Genomic DNA, 11,469 nt, shown 5'->3' with positions numbered 1-11,469 from the left:
ATTTGTCAATTACTTCTATTTAAAAATCTTAATCCTTCCAGTACTTATCAGCTGCTGTATACTACAGAGGAAGTTCTTTTCTGTTTGAATTTCTTTTCTGTCTAACCACAGTGCTCTCTGCTGACACCTCTGTCCAAGTCAGGAACTGTCCGAAGCAGGATAGGTGTCACGATGCCGGCTGGCAGGTAGTGGACCCTCTGGGCCAGAGAGGGATTGGCGTGGACCGTGCTAGTGGACCGGTTCTAAGCCACTACTGGTTTTCACCAGAGCCCGCCGCAAAGCGGGATGGTCTTGCTGCGGCGGTAGTGACCAGGTCGTATCCACTAGCAACGGCTCACCTCTCTGGCTGCTGAAGATAGGCGCGGTACAAGGGAGTAGGCAGAAGCAAGGTCGGACGTAGCAGAAGGTCGGGGCAGGCAGCAAGGATCGTAGTCAGGGGCAACGGCAGAAGGTCTGGAAACACTGGCAAGGGACACACAAGGAACGCTTTCACTGGCACTAAGGCAACAAGATCCGGCAAGGGAGTGCAAGGGAAGTGAGGTAATATAGGGAGTGCACAGGTGATAACTCTAATTGGAACCACTGCGCCAATCAGCGGCGCAGTGGCCCTTTAAATCGCAGAGACCCGGCGCGCGCGCGCCCTAGGGAGCGGGGCCGCGCGCGCCGGGACAGAACAGACGGGGAGCGAGTCAGGTAGGAGAGCCGGGGTGCGCATCGCGAGCGGGCGCTACCCGCATCGCGAATCGCATCCCGGCTAGCAGCAGGATCGCAGCGCCCCGGGTCAGAGGACGTGACCGGGGCGCTGCAGCGGAGGAGGTGAAGCGAGCGCTCCGGGGAGGAGCGGGAACCCGGAGCGCTCGGCGTAACAGTACCCCCCCCCTTGGGTCTCCCCCTCTTCTTGGAGCCTGAGAACCTGAGGAGCAGACTTTTGTCAAGGATGTTGTCCTCAGGTTCCCAGGATCTCTCTTCAGGACCACAACCCTCCCAGTCTACTAAAAAAAAATTTTTTCCTCTGACCTTTTTGGCAGCCAAAATCTCCTTGACCGAGAAGACGTCCGAGGAGCCGGAAACAGGAGTGGGAGGAACAGATTTGGGAGAAAAACGGTTGAGGATGAGTGGTTTGAGAAGAGAGACGTGAAAGGCATTAGGGATACGAAGAGAAGGAGGAAGAAGAAGTTTATAAGAGACAGGATTAATTTGACACAGAATTTTGAAAGGACCAAGATAGCGTGGTCCCAACTTGTAGCTAGGGACACGGAAGCGGACATATTTAGCGGAGAGCCATACCTTGTCTCCAGGGGAAAAAACGGGGGGAGCTCTTCTTTTCTTATCCGCGAACCTCTTCATGCGTGAAGAAGCCTGTAAGAGAGAATTTTGGGTCTCTCTCCATATAATGGAAAGGTCACGAGAAATTTCATCCACCGCGGGCAGACCAGAGGGCAAGGGGGTAGGAAGGGGGGGAAGAGGGTGACGGCCGTACACCACGAAAAATGGGGATTTGGAGGAAGATTCAGAGACCCTGAAGTTATACGAGAATTCGGCCCATGGAAGGAGATCTGCCCAGTCATCCTGGCGGGAGGAAACAAAATGTCGCAAATAATCACCCAGGATCTGGTTAATTCTTTCTACTTGTCCATTGGACTGGGGATGATATGCAGAGGAAAAATTTAATTTAATCTTGAGTTGTTTACAGAGAGCTCTCCAGAATTTAGACACGAATTGGACCCCTCTATCCGAGACAATCTGCGTAGGCAACCCGTGAAGACGAAAAATGTGTACAAAAAATTGTTTAGCCAACTGAGGCGCAGAAGGAAGACCAGGAAGAGGAATGAAATGTGCCATTTTGGAGAATCGATCAACAACCACCCAAATAACGGTGTTGCCACGGGAAGGGGGTAAATCAGTAATAAAATCCATACCAATCAGAGACCAAGGCTGTTCGGGGACAGGCAGAGGATGAAGAAAACCAGCGGGCTTCTGGCGAGGAGTCTTATCCCGGGCACAGATAGTGCAGGCTCGCACAAAGTCCCCAACATCCGTCTCCAGAGTTGGCCACCAATAGAAGCGGGAGATGAGTTGCACAGATTTCTTGATGCCCGCATGACCTGCGAGATGGGAGGAGTGACCCCATTTGAGGATTCCGAGGCGTTGGCGTGGAGAAACAAAGGTCTTTCCTGGAGGAGTCTGTCTGATGGAGGCAGGAGAAGTGGAGATCAGGCAGTCAGGTGGAATGATGTGTTGCGGAGGGAGATCAACTTCTGAGGCATCCGAGGAACGAGAGAGAGCATCGGCTCTAATGTTCTTATCGGCAGGACGAAAGTGAATCTCAAAATTAAATCGGGCAAAGAACAGAGACCACCGGGCCTGGCGAGGATTCAGCCGTTGGGCCGACTGGAGGTAGGAGAGGTTCTTGTGGTCGGTGTAGATAATAACAGGAAATCTTGATCCCTCCAGCAGATGCCTCCATTCCTCAAGTGCTAATTTAATGGCTAGAAGTTCTCGATCCCCGATGGAGTAGTTCCTCTCCGCTGGAGAGAAGGTCCTAGAGAAAAAACCACAAGTGACAGCATGCCCGGAAGGATTTTTTTGTAGAAGAACAGCTCCAGCTCCTACTGAGGAGGCATCAACCTCCAATAGGAAGGGTTTGGAAGGGTCAGGTCTGGAGAGCACGGGAGCCGAAGAAAAGGCAGACTTGAGTTGTTTAAAGGAGTCTTCTGCTTGAGGAGGCCAGGACTTGGGATCAGCATTTTTCTTGGTTAAAGCCACGATAGGAGCCACAATGGTAGAAAAATGTGGAATAAATTGCCTGTAATAATTGGCGAACCCCAAAAAGCGTTGGATAGCACGGAGTCCGGAGGGGCGTGGCCAATTTAAGACGGCAGAGAGTTTGTCTGGATCCATCTGTAGTCCCTGGCCAGAGACCAAATATCCTAGAAAAGGAAGAGATTGGCATTCAAACAGACATTTCTCAATTTTGGCATAGAGTTGGTTGTCACGAAGTCTCTGAAGAACCATACGGACATGCCGGCGGTGTTCCTCTAGATTGGCAGAAAAAATTAGGATATCGTCCAGATATACCACAACACAGGAGTATAATAGATCACGAAAAATTTCATTGACAAAGTCTTGGAAGACGGCAGGGGCATTGCACAGTCCAAAGGGCATGACCAGATACTCAAAGTGTCCATCCCTGGTGTTAAATGCCGTTTTCCACTCGTCCCCCTCTCTGATGCGGATGAGGTTATAGGCGCCTCTTAAGTCCAATTTAGTGAAGATGTGGGCACCTTGGAGGCGATCAAAGAGTTCAGAGATGAGGGGTAAGGGGTAGCGGTTCTTAACCGTGATTTTATTAAGACCGCGGTAGTCAATGCAAGGACGTAGGGAGCCATCTTTTTTGGAGACAAAGAAAAATCCGGCTCCGGCAGGAGAGGAGGATTTACGGATAAAGCCCCTTTTTAGATTCTCCTGGACGTATTCGGACATGGCAAGAGTCTCTGGGGCAGAGAGAGGATAAATTCTGCCCCGGGGTGGAGTAGTACCCGGGAGGAGGTCGATAGGGCAATCATAAGGCCTGTGAGGAGGTAGAGTCTCAGCTTGTTTTTTGCAGAAAACATCCGCGAAGTCCATATAGGCCTTGGGGAGACCGGTTACTGGAGGAACCACAGAGTTACGGCAAGGGTTACTGGGAACCGGTTTTAGACAGTTCTTGGAACAAGAGGACCCCCAACTCTTGATCTCCCCAGTGGACCAATCCAGGGTTGGGGAATGAAGTTGAAGCCAGGGAAGTCCAAGGAGAATCTCCGAGGTGCAATTGGGGAGGACCAAAAGTTCAATCCTCTCATGATGAGATCCGATGCTCATAAGAAGGGGCTCCGTGCGGAAACGTATGGTACAGTCCAATCTTTCATTATTTACACAATTGATGTAGAGGGGTCTGGCGAGACTGGTCACTGGGATGTTGAACCTGTTGACGAGAGAGGCCAAAATAAAATTTCCTGCAGAACCAGAGTCCAAGAAGGCCACTGTAGAGAAGGAGAAGGCAGAAGCAGACATCCGCACAGGCACAGTAAGACGTGGAGAAGCAGAGTAGACATCAAGGACTGTCTCACCCTTGTGCGGAGTCAGCGTACGTCTTTCCAGGCGGGGAGGACGGATAGGACAATCCCTCAGGAAGTGTTCGGTACTAGCACAGTACAGGCAGAGGTTCTCCATACGGCGTCGTGTCCTCTCTTGAGGTGTCAGGCGAGACCGGTCGACCTGCATAGCCTCCACGGCGGGAGGCACAGGAACAGATTGCAGGGGACCAGAGGAGAGAGGAGCCGAGGAGACGAAACGCCTCGTGCGAACAGAGTCCATATCTTGGCGGAGTTCCTGACGCCTTTCAGAAAAACGCATGTCAATGCGAGTGGCTAGGTGAATAAGTTCATGTAGATTAGCAGGAATTTCTCGTGCGGCCAGAACATCTTTAATGTTGCTGGATAGGCCTTTTTTGAAGGTCGCGCAGAGGGCCTCATTATTCCAGGACAATTCTGAAGCAAGTGTACGGAATTGTACGGCATACTCGCCAACGGAAGAATTACCCTGGACCAGGTTCAACAGGGCAGTCTCAGCAGAAGAGGCTCGGGCAGGTTCCTCAAAGACACTTCGGATTTCCGAGAAGAAGGAGTGTACTGAGGCAGTGACGGGGTCATTGCGGTCCCAGAGCGGTGTGGCCCATGACAGGGCTTTTCCGGACAGAAGACTGACTACGAAAGCCACCTTAGACCTTTCAGTGGGAAACAGGTCCGACATCATCTCCAGATGCAGGGAACATTGGGAAAGGAAGCCACGGCAAAACTTAGAGTCCCCATCAAACTTATCCGGCAAGGATAAGCGTATCCCAGGAGCGGCCACTCGCTGCGGAGGAGGTGCAGGAGCTGGCGGAGGAGATGACTGCTGAAGCTGTGGTAGCAACTGTTGTAGCATAACGGTCAGTTGAGACAGCTGTTGGCCTTGTTGCGCAATCTGTTGCGACTGCTGGGCGACCACCGTGGTGAGGTCAGCGACAACTGGCAGAGGAACTTCAGCGGGATCCATGGCCGGATCTACTGTCACGATGCCGGCTGGCAGGTAGTGGACCCTCTGGGCCAGAGAGGGATTGGCGTGGACCGTGCTAGTGGACCGGTTCTAAGCCACTACTGGTTTTCACCAGAGCCCGCCGCAAAGCGGGATGGTCTTGCTGCGGCGGTAGTGACCAGGTCGTATCCACTAGCAACGGCTCACCTCTCTGGCTGCTGAAGATAGGCGCGGTACAAGGGAGTAGGCAGAAGCAAGGTCGGACGTAGCAGAAGGTCGGGGCAGGCAGCAAGGATCGTAGTCAGGGGCAACGGCAGAAGGTCTGGAAACACTGGCAAGGGACACACAAGGAACGCTTTCACTGGCACTAAGGCAACAAGATCCGGCAAGGGAGTGCAAGGGAAGTGAGGTAATATAGGGAGTGCACAGGTGATAACTCTAATTGGAACCACTGCGCCAATCAGCGGCGCAGTGGCCCTTTAAATCGCAGAGACCCGGCGCGCGCGCGCCCTAGGGAGCGGGGCCGCGCGCGCCGGGACAGAACAGACGGGGAGCGAGTCAGGTAGGAGAGCCGGGGTGCGCATCGCGAGCGGGCGCTACCCGCATCGCGAATCGCATCCCGGCTAGCAGCAGGATCGCAGCGCCCCGGGTCAGAGGACGTGACCGGGGCGCTGCAGCGGAGGAGGTGAAGCGAGCGCTCCGGGGAGGAGCGGGAACCCGGAGCGCTCGGCGTAACAATAGGTTTGCTATGGGGAATTGTTCCTACTCTGGACAGTTCCTGAAATGGACAGAGGTGTCATCAGAGAGCACTGTGGTCAGACAGAAAATAAATTCAAACAGAAAAGAACTTCCTCTGTAGTATACAGCAGCTGATAAGTACTGGAAGGATTAAGATTTTTAATAGAAGTAATATACAAATCTGTTTAACTTTCTGGAGTACCCATTAAGGTCAATGGTGACCAAAATGCATCAGATCCATGTCTGTTTGTGTCATGTAGACCTTCTATTAGGGTATGGTCACAATCGTAGTGGCGGATTTGAAATACACTGTGGATGCGCTGTGTGTGACCCTACCCCTAATCTGAAAAAATAAAGACACAAGTTTTATGGAAAGGTATCCCGCTGGAACCTTCCTTGCATCTTTTATGTACCTACTCCGTGTTGACTCCTTCCAGTTTCCCCTCCCTTCTCTCGGTGTTAGGCCCCTATCACATGTTCAAGGTTTAACATGCGCCGAACCACAACATGTCCATAACCCTGTCCACATACATGCAGTATATCTGCATCAGAAATACAAATGAGTTTACGACTGCTGTTGCGGATATTGTAGTAAAATAAGTGTTGGATTTGGAGAATGAAAATGCAATATGTGTGAATATACTCTTAGAGAGGAAGGAGGTTGCACATGGCAGATGAAAGAATGGAAAAAGGTACAGGCATCCGGGTTCACCTTAAATGGGTACACCAGAGGGAGAAAAAAAGTTCTCAAATCAACTGGTGCCAGAAAGTTATACATGATTGTAAATTACTTCTGTTAAAAAATCTTAATCCTTCCAGTACTTATCAGCTGCTGTATGCTCCAAAGGAAGTTGTGTAGTTCTTTCCAGTCCGACTAAAGCGATCTCTCCTGCCACCTCTGTCCGTGTCAGGAAGTGTCCAGAGAAGAAGAGGTTTTTCTATGGGGATTTGCTCCTACGCTGGACAGTTCCTGAGACAGACAGAGGTGTCAGCAGAGAGCACTGTGGTCAGACTAGAGAGAAATACACAACTTCCTGTGTAGCATACAGCAGCTGATAAATTCTGGAAGGATTAAGTTTATAATATAGAAGTTATTTACAAATCTTTATAACTTTCTGGCACCAGTTTATTTGAAAACATATGTTTTTTTTCAACCGGAGTACCCCTTTAACAGAAGCAGATTACACAGGCCGAAGAAAGGGAAGAGACCATATACTGCAGACTCTGCAGGGGGAGGTGGAATTGTACCCTCCTTACTGTCAGTATTATTGATCTGATCTATGGTGGGACCTACCAAATAATGTCAGTATTATCGGATCTCTGTAGGACCTACCAAATAATGTCAGTATTATCGGCTCTCGGTAGGATCTACCAAATAAGGTCAGTCTGATTGATCACACACGATGGTGACCCCTGTGCGGACCTCCTTACATTTGTGGGAGGAGATTATGCAAGGTGAGACCACTATTTATATGTAAATAATCAATGTGGACAACTCCCTTAATATGGGATTAGTTCCCCCAAAAGGATGACCCCCATATGAATGTTGTATCTACCCAGCTATGGCGGGTGGTCATTACGTCATTGTGACATCATGACCTGCAGTCACCAGAAAAGTAATATATGTGATCTTATGAACCGCTTAAATATCTATAATTCAATTCATATCTCTGGGCCTGACTATTTACCCAGAATATTTAAAAGCTCATTAATTTACTCTATGGCGGTATGTTTTGCAATATCATGAAATAACACACAGGTATTATTAACTTATGTAGATTTATTGGTTATGAGTAATAAACAAAATGAGTATAGGAAGACAAAGGTTATACATATATGTATCCAAAATCAATATGACACATATAGGACATTATTTAAGTGTTATTTAATATATAAGCGCAATGACGCAGAAGACAGGAACCCCGGTGGATGTGGATCCGCTGGACCTGTGTGGCAGATGACTCAGACCGTACCAGGGAGCAGAGTCTAAGGTGCCGCTGGTTTTCACCAGAGCCCGCCGCAAAGCGGGAATGACTTGCTGCGGCACCTAGGTCGCTACCCCTGGCACGGCTCGACCACACAGGTGGCTGAGGAGATGCGAGGCACTGGAGGGATAAGGCAACTCGTAGTTAGGATAGCAGAAGGTCAGGGCAGGCTGCACAGTAGCATAGTCAGGAATGTAGCAAATGGTCAGTAGGCAGGCGGCAAGGAGCGAGGTCAGGTCACGGAGCAAAGGATCAGATACACAGCAAGGCAATAACAGGAATGCTTTCTCTCAGGCTCAAGGCAACAAATATCTGTCAGGGAAGTGAAGAGGGTGAAGGAATTTATCAATGAGCCACAGGAGAATTACATTAATGAGCGCACTGGCCCTTTAAATCTTAAAGCTCCGGCGTGTATGCGCCCTAGGGGGTGGGGATACGCACGCCGGAGCAGAGAGGCAGAGGCGGAGGCAGGAGAAGCACCAGGTGAGTGACGGACTGGTGCTTGCATGCGGGCGCAGCAGGTAACGGGACCATATGCTCACGGCCAGCATGTGCGGCCAGAGCGCATAATGTAACACTAATGGTACAAAATTTGACAGGAGCTCCTATCATCCTATCAGGAACTCCGTGGATACATTTTTATTTATGACAAATAAGGTAGCGAAGGATCGGCAACTTTGCTAAATGTGCACTAATGTTGATGCATTGATATGCATAGGCCATGCCCCCTTTCTCTGCAGATGAAAGTTGGATGATCGCTATATACTAAAACCTACTACAATCTATACGCTATCTCAATTACCACAATGACATCAACGTCTTAACTCTGATTCTTACCATCTAAGAAGTCAACTTGTTGTTACCAAATGCATGTAACAAAGTAGCTATTGTATATAGAAACAAAGAAGAGCGGAAGATACATAATACTATAATGTTACCGGGTATCTTTCCAGGACACACAGCAGCACCTGGGACGGTCTCCCAGGGCCTTCATCTTGATATGCGCCCTTCCTTGGGGCCGGTGGAGATGGCTCACTACCTGATGACATCTTCTGATGTCATCCGTTCCCATCGACCGCCCTTACTTCCTGTCCCCAGGTGCTTTTATGATCTCTTGCTGTCAATCAAGTAGATACGGTGCTACGGACTTCTTAACCAATGGGTATAAATGGCCTCCCCAGGACAGAGGAAGGACCTGCCCCCCCCCCCCCCCCCCCCGTGACAGCACTGTACAAATTCCCCTGCAGATGGCGCTTTGCAGTACCCATCTACAGGAAAATTACCAGTGACCACACAGATATAATGAAACATGGGACCTCTACCAGTATGTCAACAAGTGTCGTAAATTTTGGCTTTGTTGGACGATAGCTGCCACCTGGTCTCATTTACCATGAGATTTGGCTGTAACCTTTAGATTGTTCTGGAACTTTCTCATTATTGGCCTTTTGTTATTGTAGAATTGGGAACATGCGGGAATTGATGTCAGTATATTTCAAGTAACTCCGTTTAATGTATTTTAAAGGTAATCTTTGAATGAAACAGTTTACATTTCATATAAAGATGGCTTGTTGGAGGCAAAATAGAGTCTTACATGTTGGACTTAGCCCAATATGTCTGACATTACCATCAGGGTCTGTCATCACAAGGGAGAAGAGGTCTCTCATGGGCTGTAGAAATTAGTCTTGTAATTACAATGTGCTGATACATAAGAACTGGCGTAGGCCGCAGCATCCTGGATACATTACATACCAGTTCATATAACTGGGAGGAACACAACCACATGAGAAACTTCTGAAACTAGGAGCAGGTTGCAAATTGCTAAATTAAAGTGTCCCTGTCATTATAAGACTTATAATAGACTTATAATGGAGCCGGGCTAGTCCAACAGAAAAAAACCGCAATATGTTAAACATAACCTCAGGAGAGGTGTAAAATTGCTATATACTATAAACCCATAGAGACATTGGGGGAGATTTATCAAAACCTGTCTAGAGGAAAAATTGCCCATAGCAACCAATCAGATCGCGTCTTTCATTTTTAACAAGGCCTCTGCAAAATGAAAGAAGCGATCTGATTGGTTGCTATGGGCAACTTTTCCTCTGGACAGGTTTTAATAAATCTCCCCCATTGCAATAGCCGCAGCATACAGAGCTGGGAGGGGAGGGGTCTGGAAGCTGGCAGAGTTATCAGAGAGGATATATAGTAGATATACACCTCTCCTGGGGTCACATGTTGCAGCATTTTTCAGTTTTTGCTGTGATTTTTCCAAAATGTATGTACAAATGCTGCTATTTTACTGCAATTGTGCAAATTACTGCAAAAAATGTGTAATTTTTCCAGTGATTTTGGAAACTCCCTGCAGAAAAAGCCAAAGTGGTGTAAGAATGTGTGAAAATTTTGTAAAATTCAATGTGAGAACAGAGCCTAAAGCAGTGTTCCCCAAACAGTGTGCTTCCAGCTGCTGCAAAATTACAACTCTCAGCATGCCCGACTGTAGCTGGTGAGTGATCCGACCATGGCCCTCTAGAAGATGCAAAACTACAACTCCCAGCATTTCAGAAGTGTGAATGGGAATGCGGAATCACATGGAAGTCTATGGGCTTTAAAGGGGTTATCCAGGAAAAAAAACTTTTTTTTTTATATATCAACTGGCTCCAGAAAGTTAAACAGATTTGTAAATGACTTCTATTAAAAAAAATCTTAATCCTTTCAGTACTTATGAGCTTCTGAAGTTAAGTTGTTCTTTTCTGTCTAAGTGCACTCTGATGACACGTGTCTCGGGAACAGCACAGAGTAGAAGAGGTTTGCTATGGGGATTTGCTTCTAAACTGGGCGGTTCCCAAGACACGTGTCATCAGAGAGCACTTAGACAGAAAAGAACAACCTTAACTTCAGCAGCTCATAAGTACTGAAAGGATTAAGATTTTTTAATAGAAGTAATTTACAAATCTGTTTAACTTTCTGGAGCCAGTTGATATATAAAAAAATGTTTTTTCCTGGAATACCCCTTTAATTTAAAGCGGAATTCTGCAAGTGGAAATTCTGCCATGTGAATAGACCCAAAAAGTGAACATGTTGCATTATTTTTGCGGAATCCTCTCATCTATGGTGTCAAAGTTATTGGGCCACATGACATTGTGACTGGCACGGGGCATCTTGTGGGCACTGCCACCTCATCATATGACCTCTATTCACCTAAGACCCCATGTTATTGTCCACCTCCACAATTCCATGTACAGCCTGTAATGTTTTACCACTAATACTCATTGTTTCCAATGCATTCTCATATCTTGACACAACAATTATTAAGTTATACGGAATTTATCTCATAGAACACCGAAAAAAATAAAAAAAGAATAAAAGGTGTACCAATATGGAAGACAGTATCACTGTCTTGGACGGTCCCGGGTGTACGAAGATGGCGGACAGCAAACTTCCGGTAATGCAAATATGGCCGCGACCGACTTCCGGTGCGCCTTGTACAGCTGGAAATGGATCATTTCCGGGGCGGGAGGTTTGGTCGAGGTATGGGAATCGCATGTATCCTGACACTGTGTGTACGGTGTGTTTTATATCTGTGTGTATGTGGCGGCCGGCGCTCCGCTGTTGCCGTGGTTACCTGTATGTGTGACGTGCACTGCACTTAATATCCTGCTATGCTCTATATAAAGGAGGAGGCTCAGCATAGGGG

The 11,469-nt window shown here is 48.1% G+C and overlaps 1 protein-coding gene across 3 annotated transcripts in view; it reads left to right on the top strand.

The window, feature by feature from the left end:
- The first annotated feature begins 11,215 nt into the window (after window positions 1–11,215).
- Window positions 11,216–11,469, top strand: part of XRCC1 (X-ray repair cross complementing 1) — a 51,310-nt gene continuing 51,056 nt past the window's right edge. The window contains exon 1 of one of the 3 annotated variants that reach the window (XM_056543162.1): window positions 11,216–11,303. The gene's annotated coding sequence lies outside the window, so the exon portion shown is untranslated. Of the gene's footprint in view, window positions 11,341–11,469 lie in introns of all 3 variants that reach the window. The other 2 variants (XM_056543164.1, XM_056543163.1) reach the window with 2 other exon arrangements.

This window comes from Hyla sarda, chromosome 10 (genome assembly GCF_029499605.1).
Source record: "Hyla sarda isolate aHylSar1 chromosome 10, aHylSar1.hap1, whole genome shotgun sequence".
NCBI lineage: Eukaryota > Metazoa > Chordata > Amphibia > Anura > Hylidae > Hyla > Hyla sarda.
Note: the sequence above shows the minus strand (reverse complement) of the source record. Positions and strands in the feature narration are given on the sequence as shown.